We start from the raw sequence: 21,848 nt of genomic DNA, 5'->3' as shown, positions 1-21,848 counted from the left end.
TGCTGGCTAGTTATGCTGACCAATAGACCAAGACTTCCCTTCCCCTATATCCAAAGCTCCTTTTACGTAAAGTGACTCAGCTTGAGGGAAACCCTGCAATGCAAAAGATGCAGGAATTTAGAAGAGAACATATATTTAAAGCAGCAGTGCATAATAACTGTATAAGACATATGAAGAAATGCCTCAAAAGGATTTTTTAATAATAATGTGCTAGAAAATATTTGCTATGAATTATGTATATCAATTATTCACATGTGGCAAAAAGATCTGATTAAAATCAAGGTTACAGGAAAGAAGAAATCAGTGACAACACGGTAAAGTGTGTTCTGCAAGCAAATCAAATGGCAGTAGCTTTTATGCTTTTTATCATCTTTTCTGCAGATAGCTATTATGGAATAAACAGAATATTGGCCTTTTTCTTCTTCTCTATCCTTACTCTGTATCCATATTTGAAGGACAAAGAAATAACAGTCTCTGGTTTAAATAGAAAAGATAATTCTTTTCTTTCCTTCTCCCCTGCTTCATACTTTTAAATTACCACAATGCATGTTTACATATTGTGCTTCAAGATGCAATATTTTGCAGACTGACAAAAGACCACTCCTCATACAATGCACTGAAATGGACTACTGTAGAATAATTGTTTTATGATTCTGAAGCTAACCATGGAGGAAGGATGTCAAATAAAATCTACTGCTTGGGTAAAAAGAAATGGTGCAACTTGTGTGACTATTTTGATTTGGCTTTAGTGGAGCTTAAAGTATAAATGGAATAAATCTGGCTATATTGTCATCAATGAAATTCACTGCTGTGGACAGAGGAGTATAAAGGATTAAAAGCATGGGGAATGGTTGCAGTCAACACACGTGCAGTTCATGACAAAAAAATGTGGGCATACATAAATTTGAGTTATTGGCTTTGTTTTACAGTAATAACCCCGCTGGATCCGCAGTAACAAGGACCGCCCAACACCCAGCAGCAGGTAACATTTTTCTAAATTGATGACTAAACATGTTGATGTTTTTTTATCTTTGTATTAGAATACTACCCCACTAAATGCGCAGTAGCAAGGATCGCCCAACACCCTGTGCATGAAGTGTATTATTTCTGTATGTGTGAATAAACATAAGAAGACCTTCGTTGGCAATATGAATATTCAAAACATTGAACTGTACTTCATTCAAAATAGTTGAATGTGTATGCTGCTGTAACTGCACAGTAACTGACCTGAATGCAAAACAGCATGAGTAAATATATGAATACAAAAAGTACAAGGTCAACAAAACCAAAGCTTACAAAACTGCACATGGGGGTGCAGGGGGGCTTGACCCCCTGCAAAAGCAATTACTATACAAGGTCCCAGATGTACAGTATGGCAGCCCTGTTTATTTATTTATTTATTTTTTTAATTTAACATTACCTCAAGTTCTGATTGTAAAAGGTTGATAGCTGTACTCTCCAGTACCATGCATTAACACTGCCCATGTCTGCTTTGACACTATATGTCAATGTGTAAATTTCAGCTCTATACTGCTGATTTTTCTCCCGCATCTCCACTAAAAATGGGAGTTCTCATCTAACATTCCGTTACCATATCCATTCCAACTGAGGTGGTGATTCAGGCAGTAACTTTATAAATAAACATATTACATAAATATATTAAACAGCAAAATTACTTAACTGTAGTGAATCTCCTATTCCTTACTTGTCCTCGTATTTATAAAAGTACAATGCACGTTAAGCAGATACCATAACAGTGCAAGCAGAAAAACGTTAACTTGTTTATACAGAGTATTACTGTGTACTATGTATAATACTGAGTTTGTGCCTGGCTATGAAGTGTGACTGTCCTTACATTAAAAAAAAAAAATAACAACTCCGCCAGAATGAACATTTCTTGAGAACGGCTCAGTACAATCACACAAGGAGTATCTACAGTGAATATCCACAATAACACTTGCAAATTTGCATGGCTTGTCAATCATGCATAACTACCATGCCACATCACATGCCCTTGCCATGTCAATCACTTTCACCACACCCATTTCTGCGCAGAAATTATGGTGGGGTAGTGTTCTAATACAAAGACATTTTTTTCGTCTGCATGAATATTCATTCAGGATTATCAGCATGCGTACAGCAGATAATGCAGACTTGCTAGTTTACTAAAGAGGCACAGACCACAGTATTTATGTTTTCGGCAACCTCTATGTACATCTAATTAGAAGCAGCAAATCCGCATAAAACGATAATGATGATGAGCATAAAACACAAAATTGAATGGTACTTATGTTCTCAGCAGCCTCTATATATTACCTTTTCTTATTCAAAGAAATCTATATAATAAATATACATGAACATTAGAGCCGAAAAGAAGAAACTATTTAAAAAGTATTTAAAAAAGAAATGCAAAGGGAAAGCATGTAGTCAGTGAAAGAAATCTCCACAGCAATGAACTAATGTAGCCATAGTAACATAAGCAGTGCTTTACTATAGTGAGCCCTATAACCACATAAAACTGTAATTGTGAACTCAATGATTTCATTAATAGAAATATAATTTGGCTTTGTTGTAGTGTGCTGGCTCATCAGTAGCAAGTGCTGCCCAAACCCCGCCCCAGAAGGTTGATGTTTTACTGCACTCATGAATAAGCATTATGATGTGGTCTTCGGCTGCTTGAATATTCATCCGGATAAGGATGCACATACATGTGGACTTGTGTATTCATGGAAACCAACACAGTTTAAGTAAAGCATTGGAAATATACCTTTTCACATTTAAATGCATGTGGATTCGCTGTACAAACAGTATTAAACAGGCAAAATGCCAACCTGAAATCAGGCTACTCGCTACCCTAATATAACACTTCTAAAACTGTAATGTGTCCTGTGCAATACATCAAGTCAGCAATTATAAACAACTTAGCTAGCATAGCTAAAGTTTAATGTAATTTATTATGATGTCCATTCTTGGATTAACAAACCATGAATGTGCTTCCTAAGAAATGCACATTATATAGTTAGAAGGGGAAGGCAGATATCTTAAAATACCACACCACAAAGCAGGATACAAAATGGTTTGTCAGTTTAAGTCTGAAGAGCAAACAAACTGGAAGGAGATAAAAAGGGACACTTGTCACAATACCTTTAAACTCCAGCAAGCCACAAAGAGAAGAAAAACACTAAAATTGAAAAAATAATAGACTCTTCCAAAAGGTATTAATTTAGAGAGTGTCTTCTCACTTTGTAACTGCCACTCCCAAGTAAAAAAAAAAAATTGCAATATTCAGTGTAACTTAATTTGATTGAAAGAAAGTTTATTATATCAAGCTTTAACAGCAGCAGCAAAAAAAAAAAAAAAAAACTGAGATACACAGGTGCTGCTGTATGTGAACTCATAGTATCATAACACATTGTTGTATGATCTGCAACAGATTTTTAACTCCGTAGCTTATTATTTTGAATTACACATAACAGATAAAACAATATTTTGGACTAACCATCCCAATATATTTCTACAGCAGAGGTTCTTCTGGTTGTACATGCTACCATATCCATTTTTTTATAGACCAGACATTAAGTTAATATTACTGAGTATGCGGTATGAAAACAGTGGATATCACATCTGTTGTACTCTGTGAAAACGAGATGTGCATTTTTCACAACACACCTCATCAGATCATTAGTATTATTGCTTAAATGCTTGCTTTTCTAACATACCACTCAGTATTAAGTCACTTTAAGGTTTTTGTGAACTTTAGGGAAAAAATAAATAAATAAAGCACAGGCTACCAAAAGTAACACTTCAATAAGATGTTCCTAAAATCTGCACATCCTTTAGAATCACACATTCAGTTCCTTAAAATTCGCCTTTTTCTTGCCTGATGAACACTCATAAATGCCGTCTCATAAAGGATATTCTACCCTGTCCATTTTTACAGTAGCTCTTGATTTCATTTCATAGGCAATATATCCCAGTTCTCACCTAGCCTATAATTTATCCATTGTCTTCTTTTCTACTAATCTTGTGCTCTACCAGAGAAAGTACTTGTTTCACTCCTGGCAGAATATAAGCATAAAACAACTCTCCAAGATACTTTCAAGGGACTGTGTGTATATATTGTAAGTGTGTATGTGTGTGTGTGTGGTAATACAGATATCAGGTGATGAAACTTAGGTCAGGTATTTCTGACGTTTAAGACAAACTTTGTTTTTACTTGTGTTTTGTGCCTCGCACTGTGCAGAAACACTCGCACCTCACATGTGCTCATCAATAATCACTGTATGCATAATGGATATCAATTAACCTATCCTACACTTCAACTATATTCTAAACCACCTTTGACTTTACATTAACCTTACTCTGCCATTCCAAATGGCCTACTCACATAAACCTTTGCTTACATACTTTTTTTCTGTCTTGTTTATTATTTATATTTCTAACCTCAACCTATACCCTCACTGCCTATGAGCATTATGTGCTGGCCCATAAAGTGTCCCATCTACAAACTCTCCCAACCTTACTTCCCAACTGCCTCTCTCATTGTAACATTACCTCTACCTCAGCTTATCTGCATCCTAAGTTCCATAGATGTACTCATGTTACTTACCTCTTCAATAGGTTAAGCTCACCCAAACTTAATAAAATCTTAAAAACTTCTTTGATACTATACAAAAACATTCTAACAGGTGGTGACATTCATCCTAATCCTGGCCCAACACCACTAACAGGTGGAGACATTCATCCTAATCCTGGCCCATCCCCACTAAATGTCAATCTACAAAAACAATTGCATAACAATGCTTCCTCCTCTTCTAGATTAGATAACTCCCTCAGAATAGCACATCTTAATATTCGTAGTATCAACAACAAAATTAGCCAACTGCATGCTCTCCTTCAAGCCCATGCATTCGACATTCTTTGTCTAACAGAAACTTGGCTAAAACCTATTATTCATGACCAAGAAATAATCACACCTGGATACAATATCCTTAGATGTAACCGCACTTCAAAAAAGGGCGGCAGCATAGCAGTCTTGTTCAAATCTGAACTCCTTGTTTCTCCCTGTGATGTAGCACTACCCTCAAATACCAATGCTGAGACCCTTACTGTTCAACTCCAAATAAATAGCTCTAAATCAATCTATATAATCTGTTCATATTATCCCCTCCAGGAAATAATATTACCACCCTAGAAAACATACTTAGTAGCCTATCCACCCACCTTCCTCAAGAAACAATAGTACTAGGAGATTTTAATATAGACTGGACCTTATGCAATTCTTCCAACCCTAAGACCCATATAAATCTATTTGGTTTCATTCAAACAATAAATACCCCCACTAGAATCCATAAGCCTAGTACTAAAGAAACTACTCTTGACTGGATACTAATTAATAGTCACCCTGAAACTTACTTGACAGGATCTCTCCAGATGACATTAGTGACCATATTCTAACCTACATAGTTAAGCAAAAGAAATCTAGCCCCAAAGACAACAATTTTATCACGTATCGATCTAAAAAACACTTCCAATCTGAGAACTTTATAAATGAACTAAAAGCCTGCAATTGGTCATTACTAAAACTACTCAATCTGGATGAAGCTATCTCCTTCTTTAATTCTACATTCCTTCAAGTTCTAAATAGCCATGCTCCCATTCACTCCTCCAGAGTCAGGACCAAAATAGCTCCTTGGCTTACAAAACAAACCAAAGAAAAAATGTTCCTACGGAACAAAATTTGGGCAAAATGGAGAACCTCCAAATGCCCAGCAGATCACCTCTACTTTAAACAGTTAAGAAATGCCATCAAAAAAGATATAATCTTAGATAAAAAGAACTATTATTCCCATCTTCAACATTCAAACTCTAAAAATCCTCAAAAGTTTTGGTCTGGCATTAATAAACTTCTCAAACCAGGCCAGGCTAGAACTCCTTCTCCCAGCTCTATCCCCCATAACAACCCTCTGCAAATAGCAAATGCTTTTAACAACTACTTCATTGAAGCCATTCAAACCCTTACTAAAACACTATCACCCCCTACCCCCACTCCTACACAACATACCAACGATTCTCTGCCCCCCCTTTCATTTACAACCAGTATCAACTACCTTTATCTGCAAACTCCTTCTAAAACTTAAACCCTGCACCCCTTCTGCTGACTGTCTGCCAGCAGAATAACTTCAAATTGCTGCTAAAGCCATCGCATACCCTGTGTCTATCCTTATAAACAGAACTATCTCAGAAGGTTATATCCCTTCCTTATGGAAAATCTCCCATATAATCCCCTTACACAAAGGAGGTAAATCCACTGATATCTCCAACTACCGTCCAATTGCTTTACTTTCCCCTTTAGCTAAAATCATGGAAAAATGTATCCACCATCAACTACTTCAGCACCTTCTCCAAAATAACTTGCTTGCTAATTGCCAACACGGTTTTAGGCCTTTTCATAGCACTACATCTGCCCTGCTAACTTTTACTGACTGTATTAACAAGAATTGAAACAAAAACTCTCTCTCATCTGCTCTATTTATTGCTCTATCAAAAGCCTTCGACATGGTTAATCATAACCTACTTATCAATGCACTAAAAGCCCAATATCTTGACCAACAAGCAATCCTTTGGTTTAAATCCTATCTTGAAAACAGAAAACAAGCAGTACTCTGAGACAATAAACTATCCCCACCCCTCCCAGTGGACACTGGAGTACCCCAAGGCTCTATCCTAGGACCTCTTCTTTTTTCCATTTTCATTAATGATCTCCATACTGCTTTTCCTCAAACCTCCTGTATACAATATGCTGATGACTCTACGCTTATCTATACTGCCAAGTCTTCCTCCTTTCTCCAGACCCTTAGCCAAACTGTGTTTAACAAAGTAGAAAAATGGTTTACCCAACGCTGCCTCCTCCTTAACCCAAAAAAAAACAAAACTTTTACTTTTTACTCCCACCCAAAAATCCCCACATATCCACTTTACCATTACCTCTGACAATGGTACTTGTATTTCCCCTGACAGTACTGCTCGTCTCCTCGGCATAACTATTGACCATAACCTCAGCTTCGATATCCATGTTAACAATACTATAAAAACCATCAATAAAAAACTAGGCTCCCTGTATAGAATAAAACCCTTCCTTACCCCACTAGCTAGGAAATCTATTGCCCAGACTCAGCTTACTTCTACCCTGTTCTATGCATCTGCCATTTATACCAATCTATCTAAGCTTAACCTTTCCAAACTGGAAACTAGCTACAATAATATTACTAGATTTGCCACTGGCTCCCCTTATAGAACCCACCACTGTCTCAACCTTCAACAACTCAGTTGGTTAGAACTACAAAACCAACTACAATACAATCAACTGCTGATTGCACAAAAAATTCTGCACCACCCCACCAACACCCCTATCCTATCTAATCTGATCTCCCCATATAAAAATCTTACAACACTACGCTCAGCTAATAAGTTACAGATTGCCAACAATATATCTAATAACAAAGCAGGAGATTCACTCTTTTCCAATGTTGTTGGTAGAATCTGGAATAAGCTTCCAAATACACTCACTTCTCTCTCATCTACACAACTCTTTAAGAAACACTTCAAACATTACCTAAAAAGACAATGGCTTTGTCCCTGCTCAAAGCCTGATTGAAAAATACTCTTCACTCCCCCCCCCTCATTTCATGCTTTATAACAAATACCCCACCTTGAGAGTCATTGACTATCAACTACTAACCCCTTCTTACCTGCATTTTGTCCTTCCTAGTCTCTATTTTTCTTTTTCTTACTTATTGTTTTTTTATTTTTTCTCTCAAATGAATGTTGATGCTTAATCACTATGTTTAACTGTTGCCTGATTGTATTTGTAACCCCTCTATTGAATTAAGACATGTTTATCTCCAAAATCTACTCTAATGTCTCTGTACAGTATTCACAAAATTTACTTTCTTTACATATTATGCTGTATAATTTAAGCTAGTCATTTTTTCTAAGTTTTTAATGCCTTAATGTATTTGTGCATGGAGCTTTTCTCCCCGGGCCTCTGCTGAAAATGGATATGTATCTAGCTAGACTAGCCCGGTCAACAAATATAAAATAAATAAATAAATAAATAATATCACTGGCTAATATGCATGGCATGACAATCACAGCCACATCACAGCCATTAGGCTTGTCAATCTGGCCAAGCCCATTCCTGAGTGAAACAGCGGGTGAGCCATTACACTACAACAAAGCCTATAATTCTTGTAACTTAACTGATGCAGCAAGTCCTTATCAAAATAACTATAAATGAGGCACTGGGCAAGCATTCCTTTAGTGAACTCTGTTTAATAACAGATCCCAAAATGGAGAAGAATTTGAAGTGCATATCTTCTAATACATAGCACACCCAGACCCGCTTCCCAAAAAGTAAAATATCAAAAAACACAAAAGGATTTTGAGGTGCATATTTCCTAAAACATAACACACCAAGAGCCACTTCCCCCACATGAATAGCGTAAAACTAGCGGAACATAAAATATTAACCCTTTTGCATACAGTAAAAAAAGTATTCACAATCACTGATGCACATTCTCCTTGTCTGAATCAGTGTCCAGGGTGTCCATATCCACATCAGAATCTTCTTTTGTGGCCTCATGCAATGGAAACATCTCAGCACCCTCCGTTCGCTGAGCTTCTTGGAATTCCCTGATGTGACCAAGTAAAGTGATAAATAACTCATCAAAATCTTTCCCATATTTACTTCACCACATGAATTTGTCTAAATGGTTGTCCTGTTCTGTCATGATTCTCCCACAATTATACTTGGCTCTTACTAGAAGGTTTTCATCAATCTGGACTTCCTTTTCAGGACCCCTAAGTAACACAGGGTCCTGGAGAGGTTTCCAAGTGCAGACATGTCTTAGTAACTGATACCAATGCACAACTGATTTAGGTGAAACTCCAAGGTGGTCTGCAGCCATTCTGACAGTGAGCTTTCTAAGCCAGCAGTACAGTACTCTCACAAGCGATTATACAGGCAATCTACCTTTCTCAAAAAATGTTCCAGTCAGCATACCACTTTTACTTCTGCATTTCTTTGTTCTAAACTTCCAAGCGAAGGATGATCTGTAAGCAACAAGGGAAGCCTTATTGCCACACTTAAGACAGCTTCTCTCCTCAAGCAGAATCCCAAATGATTTCAAGAATGATATCACTTTAATCAAGGAAGAAATTATTTCATGTATGCAATTCTCATTGTATCTAGACATTTCCTCAGATTTTGTATAGCAGCAGCAGCAAATCCTTCAGTAGCTCCTGGCCAGTTTTCTGCTAGGTTCAAACTAACAAAAATGAAGGAAGAGCCTACATTTTTATACAGAAAATACAGTTCATAAAATGTATTTTTCCCTTGTGTGCCAAGTGCTATTTCAAAGAACAGGATACTTGCCTTTCATCAATAAGGTGTTAAATGCTAATTTATCAGGAAACATCCAGGGGGAAAAACAATGGGCTTGTTGAAGAGAACCTTCAATCCACCTTACCTTAAAAGATTTTTTTGCCCTAAGGCAAAGGGAAATGTCTCAGAAGTTAAATTAAAGGGCTGCGTCATTTAATTGCTTTAACTCTGGACCCTCACCATCTCAGGAACACTCACAACTCACATGTAAAGGGGGTAATGTGAATTCAAAATGCATCAATCAACAAGCAATGTATGAATAATGTCACAGCCAAATCTGCATAGCATGTCAATCATGCATCATTTACATACTACATCACAGCCATTAGGATCATAGGAGTTAACTAGGCTAATGACCCTAGGGCCCTTACAAGCCTAGCCAAATTTGACCTTTATTTCCATGATCAGCACCTATCATCCCTGCCCAAGAGGGACAAATGTAAAACTCCAGGGTTGAATTTACCATCTGGATTGCATTTGAAGAGGACCAATGAGGTGTTCTGGTTGACATGAAGCGCAAGTCTGTTCCAAAGGTGTGGTAACCTCTAAGAGACAAATCTTTCCCTCCAGCAGGTTCTATTAATGTCACATACCAGGTTAAGGCCATTAGTGCGAGTAACCAATGTACCATTTGAGGGACATTGTACTCAATTACTGACCTAATGAGTGAAGATTACAGGGAGGATATAACTTCTTTTTTCCCTGGAGGCAATGCCCTTACTTATGAGATGAGCAATACAGAATGCCCTTCTTACCACTGTGGAGACATGTTGATCAAAGGTAAGGTTGCTGTCAACCTGTGTGCCCAGGTCTCCCACCACTGACTGCAACTTAGGGTGTTGTTATTGATGTAGTAGTTAGCAGGAACATCGTTCTTTCCAAAAGGGATAATAATACTTTTTTTTTGTACTGAGTTTAAGTTCATGACTTTGGCACCAGTCATTTGTTTGTATAAGACCTCTTGTAGGATGTTGACATAATTTGGAGATTCTATGACCTCTCCCAGTTTGCAGTCATCAGCAAGCTTTGTCAGCCACAGACCTTTAGTTTTAGCTAGCACTTGAGAGAAATAGATAACAAAGAGTAGAGGTGCCAGGACTGATTCCTGTGAAACACCACTGGTTACAGGTCTGCTGTTATTATTTATTTATTGACATTTATTAACATTTGTTGACCGGGAAAGTCTACTGGGTTGGTAACCCATTTTCTTTGGAGGTCCAGGGAGAAAAGCTCCAAGTATAAAATACATATATGGGTAATGTTATACAAAGAAATACAAGTTACAAATACAAAACATTTAAAAGTACATTTGAAGACAGGCAATACTGGAATTAAAGAGCTGGTTGTGCAAAAAAAAAAAAAAAACTTGGACTGAAAGTCCACAATGTGTAGAACAAAATTCAACTATAGAAAATTAATATAGAAAACTATAGAAAACTATAGCAAATGGTCAGTTACAGGAAGTGTGAAAGAAGGAGAAGTAGTAGTAGGAATAAGAGTAAAAAGTAGCAAGTTATTAGGACAGAGACATACCTGCTAATCAAGGTGATTTATCCATGAGGTTGCAAGGGCAGATATGATTGTTGAGATAGTGAGCTTTAAGTTTAGATTTAGTGCTTTAAGTTTAGATTTAAAGATTTTGAGAGAGACCAGTTTAGTGATAGAGGATAGCAGGGCATTCTTAATTTGAGAATAGAGTAGGAATAAAGATTTTGTCCAGCTCGTTCGTTGGGTTTAGTTGCACATAGAAGCTGTTTCTTAGCAGAACGTAGATTCTGGATTGGGGAGTAAGAGGCACTTCACTGGGTTGCAAATTAATTTAAGGGTGAAAGCTAGTTGGGTGAAATTTAGGTACTAGAGAAATTCAAACCAACTGAGTTCATTTATGGCCAGGCAGTGATGTGTGCAATTAGGCATTTTAGATGCAAATTTTGCTATTTTATAACAGTATAACTGTTGTTTGTGACGTGTGTAGGTTAGTGAAAGTTTGACTACCGTAAAGGAGGGAAGGGAGTAGCATAGTATTTGCAAGTTTTATCCTAGTGGCCTTGTCCAGATACAATTTATGTCTATAAAGTTTACCAAGCTTGAAGTGCTGGAGGCGGAGTCTCCTATTTTGACTATATGGGGTCTATCAGTGAGCCAGTTAGCGACCCATCTAACTAATGATATACAGGTTGATACCTAGCTGGGTAAGTTTATCAAGTATGTCTGAGTGGGGGATGGTGTAAAAAGCCTTGGCTAAGTCTAGATAGGCTGTATGCACAGATTTCCTCTCATCAAGGGCCTTGGTGCCTGTGTTGAAGACGTCCCCCAAGTTTAACAGGCATGATCTCCCTTTGACAAATCCAAATTGAGTAGGGTCAAGGGTTTGGAGATTACCAATATCTTTGTTGATAAGGTCCATGATGATTCTCTCACTGGCCTTGCAGGCAGAGCTAGTCAGGCTAAAAGGTTTATAGTTCCCAGGGTCAGTGGAAGCACCACCTTTGTGCAAGAGGATAATGGTTGCCTTTTTCCATTCAGCTGGGATGAAGCCAGTACTTCAACTATGACTGAAGAGAGTACCTAATGGCGTTGCTAATTCTTGTTTGAGATAATGCAGGATGCAGCCTGGGATGTTATCAGGTCCCATGGATGATGTGTTTTTGACCTTAAAGAGGGCATTCATGACCTGCTCTTTAGAGATACAAGGTAGAGGACAGGTGGTACTGATGTCCTGGGTTAAATGTGGCAAGGACAAGGGAGTGAAGTTTCACAGAATCTGTCAGCTAACAGGTTAGCAATATCCACAGGGTCAGTATATGTGGTATCATCAATTACCAGTTCAGCACAAATCTGGGCCTTTTCTTTTAGGTTATGGATGTTACTAAAGTACGCTTTATGGTTGTCCTTAGTTGAGGAAGCTAATTTGGATTTGTAGTTAGCTTTGGAGGACTTCACAAGAAGTCGTATTTGCTTGTTTAAGCTGAGGAGGGAGTGTTTCCAGTTTAGGGCTCGCTCCATGTTACTCGGACAGCAATTTCTTCCTCTTATTGTAAAACCTGTTAATGGCAGTTGTCCACCAGACGGGTTTGCTCTCCCTTGAGAAGCTTGTTTTGGTCCTATCAGGTATGGCCGAGTCAATACAGTTGCTCAGGTGCTTGTATAAAGCATTGGTGTGGAACTCTGCATAGCTGCCAGTTCCATCTGAGGGAAGAGTTGCAGTGAAGCTATTTATACCATCTAATAAGAGGTTATAATCTGCTTTGGATTAGCTTTTTTAAATTAGTTGGTGCTAGGGGGTGTCTGGTATGATGGTTACTTTGAATGAGACTGATTTGTGGTCAATCTCACCAGGGAAGACTTTACAGTGGGGGTGCTTCAGTGGTACCCCATACTGATAAGCACCAGATCCAGGATGTTGGCACTCCTTGTGGGGGTGTCAACCAGCTGGTCTAGGGCATTGGAGTTAATGAAGCTGAGGAACCTTTGGGCAAGTGAGTTTGAACATGAGTAATTTCCCCAGTAATTGGATGGGCAGGTAAAGTTGCCCAAAGCCATGGTGTTCAGATGCATCTTGATACACTCAAGTAGACCGAAATAGGCAGAGTGGATGTCCTGATTCATGGAGGGGGTCCTTTAGCTGCCAATCACTTGAACAGGTGTCCTACGAACAGTTAATTGCACCTTAAGTATCTCCAGGGAAACATGCTGTCTAACCAATCTGGAGGTGTATTTATCTTTAATGAATATTGATACATTGCCTTCCTTAGTTTTCGTGCCTACAGTTTGTGGTCTGAATGTGTGGAAGAAGGTGTAACCTGATATGGCTGGGGTGCTCTCCACAGCCTTGAACTAGGTCTCCGTGACTGCACAAATGTGTATTCCAAGGTAAGGACTACTTCCAGTGAATACAGTTTCATGCTAAGACTCCTAGCATTTAGCAGCAAAACCTTTATGTTGTTTTTAGATGGAGTTCTTGCATCAGGAATTTTGTCCTTGAGACACTTCTGAAAAAAGGCACTACAGAGGTAGCAAGAGCTTTGGCCAGTAGCTGAAATCCTAGGGGTGACAGATGAAGACCATTTCAGGCAAAGCATTGAGGTCTGTCGATCATGTCATCCCAGGCTGACAGATGCTGTATCCACTTGGAATGACACCAGAAACTAAGCCAATTATTGAAGTCAATCACTTTCTGTTTGTATTGGGGCATCATCCTCTCCTTGGACGATGCAGACATTTGTGCAGTAACAGAGACCTGATTCAAGGCTGTGGAGAGCACCCCAGCCATACTGGGTTACACCTCCTTCCACACATTCAGATCTCAAATTGAAGGCATGAAAACTAAAGGAGGCAATGTATCAATATTCATTAAAGATAAATATACCTCCAGAATGGTTAAACAGTATGATTCCCTGGAGACACTTAAGGTGCAATTAAGTCTTGGTAGGACACCTATTCAACTCATTGCCAGCTAAAGGGTCCCTCCATGAATCAGGACACCCACTCTGCCTATTTGGAGTTTATCAAGATACATTCTAACACCATAGTTTTGGGCGATTTCAACTACCCATCCATTGAATGGGTAAATTACTTGTGCTCAAACTCACTTGCCCAAAGATTCCTCGACTTTAACTCCAATGCCCTGGACCAGCTGATTGACACCCCCACAAGTGGTGCTAACATCCTGGATCTGGTGCTTACCAATATGGCAGACCATTGTAGCATTCCCACTATGAGGTCCTCCCTGATGAGATCTGACCACAAATAGATCTCATTCGAAGTATCTATCACACCTGACCCCCCCCCCCACCCCCCAGCAGCAGCTAAACTAAAAAACTTCTCCAAAGCAGATTATAACCTCTTACTGGATGGTATAAATAGCTTCACTGCACCTCCTCCCTCAGATGGAACTGGCAACTATGCCAAGCTTTACACCGATACTTTATACAAACACTTGTATACTTGCATTGACTTAGACATACCTGATAGGATCAAAACAAGCTCCTCAAGGAAGAGCAAACCTGCCTGGTGGACAAATGACATTAACAGACTTTACAGTAAGAGGAAGAAATTGCTGTCTAAGAGTAAGAGGGAGCGATCCCCCTTAAACTCCATCCACAGCTTAAACAAGCAAATAAGACTTCTTGTGACTTCCTTCAAAGGAAACTATGAGTACAAATTAGCTTCCCCAATAAAGGACAACCACAAGGCATTCTATAGTTACAACCATGACCTAAAAGGAAAGGCCAAGATTTGTGCTGAACTGGTAGTTAATGATACCACATATACTGACCCATGGACACATCTAACCTGTTGGCCAACAGGTTCTTTGAAAACTTCACTCCCCTGTCGCCGCCATATGTACCCCCATGACATCCCTACTACCTGTCCCATACCTTGTATCTCTAAAGAGCAGGTTGTAAAAGCCCTCTCTAAAGCCAAAAACACAGCATCTATGGGACATGATAACATCCCAGGCCGCAGTCTGCATGGGCTCCAACATGAATTAGCAAAACCAGTGGGTATTCTTTTCAATCATAGTCGAAGCACCAGCTTCATACCAGCTGAATGGAAAAAAAGCCACCGTTATTCCCTTGCACAAAGGTGCTGCTTTCACATACCCCAAGGACTACAGAACTATTAGCCTGACTAGCCTTATCTGCAAGCCCATGGAGCAAATCATCGTGGACCTTATCAACAAAGATACAGGTAATCTCCAAACACTTGTCCCTACTCAGTTTGAATTTGTCAAAGGGAGATCATGCATGCCAAACCTGGTGGACTTCTTTGAAACAGTCACCAAGGCCCTGGACGAAGGGAAATCCATGTGTAAAGCCTACCTGGACTTAGCCAAGGGGGTTGACACTATCCCCCACTCAGACATCATTAACAAACTCACTCAAGAAGGCATCAGCCCTTATAATGTTAGATGGGCCGCTAACTGGCTCACCAATAGAACTCATATAGTCAAAATAGGGGAATCCACCTCCAACAGCAACGTGAAACCAGTGGTGTTCCACAGGGATCAGTCCTGGGACCTCTACTGTTTGGAATCTATTTCTCTGATGTACAAGCGTAAACTAAATGTCTGTGGCTACCAAAGTTTGCTGAAGACTGCAACATGGGAGCAGTCATAGAATCTCTGAATGATGTCTGTCAACATACTACAAGAGAGTCTTACACAAACAAATGATTGATGCCAAAGTCATGGCCTTAAACTCAACGCAAAAACATGTACCATCATTCCTTTTGGTAAAAGCAATGTTTCTGCTAACTACCACATCAATAGCAACACCTTAAGTATGCACTCAGTGGTAAGAAACCTGGAGACACAGGTTTATTTATTTATTATTTATTTGACATTTGTTAACCGGGCTAGTCCAACTGAGCTAGTGCCCTTTTTCAGTGGAGGCCCGAGGAGAAAAGCTCCACAAGAATTAGACAATATAAACATTTAACAGCTATACATACAAAGAGAAGACAACTACTTGAAAAATTGAAATGTAAAACATATAAGATAAATGAGGAAAAGAAACATAATAGGAGGAAATAAAAAGAAGGTGATTGTCCACAGAGTATGAGAAATTAGGGAAGAAATTCAAGTAGGGTGATTACAGTGACATATCCAGGTACTACATAGATAATTTTTTAGAACTTTCTTAAATTTCTGGACTTAAGGAAAAGAGCTGAGGAAAAAAGTGGGATTATTTCAAGCAAGAGCAGGAATGTAGCTGTAAAGACTTTGGCCAGTAGATTTATTTGATTTGTATATCTGTAAGAGATTATTATTATCTGGAAGGTTAACAGCAACCTTACCTCTGACTACCATGTCTCCACAGTGGTAAGAAGGGCATTCTATATTGCTCATCTCATAAGTAAAGGCATTGCCTCCAGAAAAAAAGAAGTTATAACCTCCCTGTACTCTTCCCTTATCAGGCCAATAATTGAGTATAATGCCCCTTTTGGTATGTACCTTTCCAAGCAACTGCAGCAACTGGAGAAACCACAAAGGTTCCTCACAAGGAAAATTCAAGGTCTTCAGTATCTGTCCTATGGGAATCATCTGAAACCACTGTCACTTTATTCTGTTTCATACAGGCTACTCAGAGGTGATCTGTCTTGCATACAAGGCATTCTCTGAGTCTGCTTTATTGGAAATGCTACATATCCATAAGTCAAATAGTACATGGGTTACTTGCTCTAAAGACCTTAACCTGGTATGTGGCATTAATAAAACCTGCTGGAGGGATAGATTTGTCTTCCAAACGTTACCACACCTTTGGAACAGATGCCCAACTTCATGACAAACAGAGCACCTCTTTGGCCCTCTTGAAATGCTATCCAGATGATTGGATGGGTGATCGTAAATTCACCCTGGGAGTTCCACCTATGTCCCACTTGGACAGGGGCAATAGGTGCTGATCATGGGAATAAGGGTAAGAACTTGGCTAGGCTTGTAAAGGCCCTAGGGCCATTACCCTAGTAACTTCCTATGATCCTAGGTGAAGGTAAAATGCTGCTTAAGGCTAGAGACATACCAGCCTGAGACACACAGTCTGAGAGCTCAATCATGTCTCTCTTCATATAGTCAAGAGTGGTATGTCTCAAGTCATTCACACCAACATGGACTATGACAGAGTCATAACAGTACCTGTTGTTGAGACACTTGAGTGCATTTGTGATATGGCGGATCCTAGCACCTGACAGACAGCTGACCGTGACCTTCTCCTTATCCAGCCTGGTGAGAGGCACATCTGTGTGTCTCGCAATGGAATGATCTAAGACTAACATGTTTGGTTTTGTGTTTTGCCTTATTGACAGTTGAGACACTGGTATGTGAACTATTGTGTGTATTGTGTTCTGCGGAGGAGTATTATGTGTAGTATGCTTGTGTTTGGGAAGCCTCTGGTGTTTAGGTACGTTTCTAGTGAGGACCTCTGCATATGTAGGTATGTGTGATATAGGTTTGCGTGGAGTAGGAGGTGAGGTGTGCATGCTGATGACCCACTCATTGTTATATGTACTGACTGGTGTGTGAGAGAGCATGGATTCAAGGTTCTTAATATAGTTGCATCTCTCACATGTTGAGTTTGTGTGGTCTAGGAGCAGAGGGTTGCCAGTGAACATGATGCAGTTACTATACTGTCTCAGGATGCCCATGTCGACCAAGCTGGCTGGTTAATCACTCCGGCCATGGCCATTTCTGCTTGAAATGGCCAGGGGGTTACTACTGTAAAACAAAGCTGAGTTATTCTGTGTTGTGAATGAATTCTTCTTAAAAATCACAACGGGATATTATTTTTATCTATTCATTTATTATTTGTTAAGCAGATAAGTGGTTTGGTACAAATACCCTTTTCAGCCACAACCCAGGAACTGAGGCATACAAAAGATCGATCAACTTAAATCTATTAGTTAATTACGGGACAAGAGATATTTTCATTTGAAAACTGGGAAAATTAATCAGCCTAATGAACCCTTTTTAAGGCACAACCTGAGCAAGTATCAACTTAAGTAAAACATACATAAAATGTAGTTAAGAATAAAATAAATATTCAAGTTAAGACAAGTAATGTAATGAGTACTGCAATAGAAACAAAGTGATTTCTATACATTTAGCAGTTAAAGCAAAGTAATTTACCATTCTATTATAAAAAGATTACTGATATCTAACTGTTTAGAGAAGTATTTAGTAATGAGTGCACGTTAGTAGAGGCAAAAGTAAAATGTGTTATGATGTACAGAAGAAGACAAAGTTGGAGCGGATTGTTAAGATATAAGTTCATAGGTGTGTACTAGGCTAATGGCCCTGGAGCCTTTACAAGCCTAGCCCACAGAAGTGCCCTGGCATTGTGCCGCCCAATGTCAGTTCCAAGTGCCTCTATCAAGTAGAGCCACTGGAGTGATCCCCAGAGTGAACTTTCTATTACCCATCCACTCATCAAGATTTCTTCTGAAGAGGGATAGCAAGAGGCTCTGCTTGACATGTATGGGAAGTCTATTCCAAAGCATGGGCAGCCTTTGGGTGAGGAACCTGTCCCTCCAGCATGTTCTGTTGATTGTGGTAATGAGGTTGAGGTCTCTGGAGCATGTGGTGTGGATAAAATAATATGTTGGAAGAGTGTGACTGGGTTAAAGTTAGTGGAATGACAGAGTGGAACTTACTCTATGACTAAAGTTGGTAAGATAGTGTGAGGTAGCTTGGAAAGAATTAAATGGCAATTCAACATATACTTTAAAATAGTTAAGAAGTAAAAAGACAAGGGAAAATTTGTAACTGTGAATGCTATATGTCAATAAAGGAACAAGATGGGTTGAAACCAATACAGCTTTAAGTACCAAACTCAGTCCGTTTTTTATCCTATTTATGAGGAAAATGGGTAATAAATAAGAGCAGTTCAGTCCAATAAGTAACTGTCCTTCAAGGACTCAGTTGAGGCAGACCACTTGGTAATGTGCTATGGTGACAGCCAAAAGACCAAAGTAACCACTTTTGTCACATCACATTCTCTCTCTCTCTCATCAGGTCTACGAACATAAATGCAGCATCATTTGCAAATGATACTGACATGCTGACATCATAGGTTCCCTTTATCTGGGGTGATCTGAAAACACAAATTAGTGGGGAACTGTTGCTTTTAGTTACACTCCCTTACCGGAGACGGTGGTGAGGACTGAGGCTCCTTAGTTACTGCCCCGGGGTAAAAAAGGCTCGTCACATATAGATGTATACACATACACACACGCACGCACATATATATAATATATATATATATATATATATATATATATATATATATATATATATATATATATATATATAGATATATACACACACACACACACACACACACATACATATATATATATATATATATATATATATATATATATATATATATGGATTCACTTTAGAATCTCGAAATACTGAAACATTGAATTTCAGTATTTCGAGACTATAAAGCCGAAACACCCAAAAACAAAAACAAAAACTGCGAAACCAAAAACCGCGACTGTTAAAGCACACACACAAACACAGCTACACCTACCTCCACACAACAACACACACACACACACACACACACACACACACACACACACACTATAAGCAGGGAGGCAAGCCCCCCTGCACCCCCCTACTTATATATACTAACTCTGAGGTCACACTAAACACCAACACACACAAAACCCACCAACATACATTCCATACACTCCTCGCACAAACACACATCACACAGATACAACCACCACCACTCTCAACACTAACACACACACACACACCTCACCTACGTACCCAAACCCACACCTAACACTCCCCGACACAGTCACAAACACACAAACTCTCCCCAAAGCCCTTAAAAACACCACACTTACCTAACACGCCATCAGTACTGCAGGTTCAACATTTCCGGTTTCGATATAATGCAGTTTCACGCATCTACAGATTCGACACTTTGGTCTCAAGATACTGAAATTCGACATTTCAGTATTTTGAGATTCCAAAGTGTTTATATTTATATATATATATATATATATATATATATATATATATATATATATATATATATATATATATATATCTATACATATATATATATATATATATATATATATATATATATATATATATATAGATACACACACACATACATAAATGGATATTGGGCAGCCGGTGTAGCTGTTAGCATGGTTTCTTCACCAGCAAGAGGTTCTCTGGTTCGATTCTCGGCTAGGGTGCCTTCTGTGTGGATTCTACATGTCCTCACTGTGGTCACGTGGGTTTCCTCCAGGTGCTCTGGTTTCCTACCACATTCCAAAGATATGCAGTAGGTGGATTGGACACTCTAAATTGACCATAGCTACAAGTGTGTGCGTGAGTGAGTGGTACAGATGAACTACCGTGGCAGGGCTAGCCAGCAGGCGGTGTAAAAACCTTGGCTTGAGATGATTGTCACTGTTGAGGTGACACCCCAACCTCATGTGCAAAATGGGAAAATGCCCTAAGCATTGAAGTTCACTGCCTTCAGTAGCTTAGTTAACATTCCACTTATAACAAAACTGCTTGTTTACGTTCCTCTCAGCTGTCCCTGATTTTCAGGGAAGTCCTTGATTTCAGCTCAAAATGTTGCTTTACCCATCCTAATCCTTCCTAAACTGGCACTTTTGGAAGAACAGGCAGTCGATTACACTTAAACAATGACAAAAATTACAGTTGCAGACTTTTTTTCACTTTAGAAAATTCATGTTAATTCACTTTCTTTTAGTCTGTCAACTTATCAAGCTAATAATTCTAATATTTAAAAAAAGTTTCCCTGATTCTGGAGTTCAAAGGTCAAGTTTAATCAACTTTGGTCAATATAGTGGTCTGCAAAAGCTTCTCAAAACTAATAATAAGAGTGTGGAATACTCAGATTCTGTACGACAAGCTATATGAACCTGGGCAACATCAACTCTTACAGGTAATCTATAACCTTCTCAGTTCAAGGGTCCCAAATCTGAAACTTGCTTTTGAATTAAATGAAAACCATTCCTGCTCTGCAGTTGTTTGAAAAGGATTAAGGCATTCTTGTTTAATGAGGCAGTATGTAAATGTTCTGCCATGGTTACATAGGTTACTAGCTACAGGCACATTGTTGGTTCAGGTGACTCTCTGTGATGTACGCTCAGTTACTTGTATCTGTACTTTGTTAACAAATAGTATTATACAATTTATTTTAAATGTTCTTTTTTTATCTACTTCCTTTTAGCATAAAAGTATTGTTCACCTTATTTCTTTAACTTTTATTGTAAGTAGGTTATGTCTGAAAAGTAATTTGTGGCCAAGCTCACCTACCAGTGAAATAAATAAATAAATAATTTGGAGTTATGAAAAAAGCAAACTAGTTGCCAAGGGTGCCAGGTGTCTGCAACAATATTTTCTTTAATGGCCTTATGACAGACAGCTAACATACCAAATGAAAGCACGAGTCATGAAAACATAATGGTGGAGGTGGGTGTTCACAAAAAATAAATACGGGGTCATGGTGTTACTCCAAAAGTGACCATCAATTATAGCCATCTTCAAACACTGCCAGGTGGTCATCCCTGCTGTGGTTGTAGTCCCATACCATACACACAACCAAGCTCACAACTACAGCCAATTTAGTGTGTCCAGTCCATCTACTACATATCTTTTGGAGTGTGGGAGGAAACTGAAGCATCCAGGGAAACCCATGTGAACACGGAGGATATGCAGACTCTGCACAGAAGGCACCCCAGCTAGGAATCGAACTAGAGAACCTCTTGCTGTGAGGCAACAATAACGCTATCCACCACACCACTCTGCCATCCTAACTGAATAAATAAATAAAAATAAAAAATGAACCTAAAAGTAATTTTTAAATAGTTGCTTTAAGATCACATTTTATCTACTTATTTT

This window comes from Protopterus annectens, chromosome 16.part0 (assembly GCF_019279795.1).
Source record: "Protopterus annectens isolate FY-2018-M chromosome 16.part0, PAN1.0, whole genome shotgun sequence".
NCBI classification, from domain to species: domain Eukaryota; kingdom Metazoa; phylum Chordata; order Ceratodontiformes; family Protopteridae; genus Protopterus; species Protopterus annectens.
The sequence above is the reverse complement of the archived record's forward strand: the minus strand, read 5'-3'. Positions refer to the sequence as shown.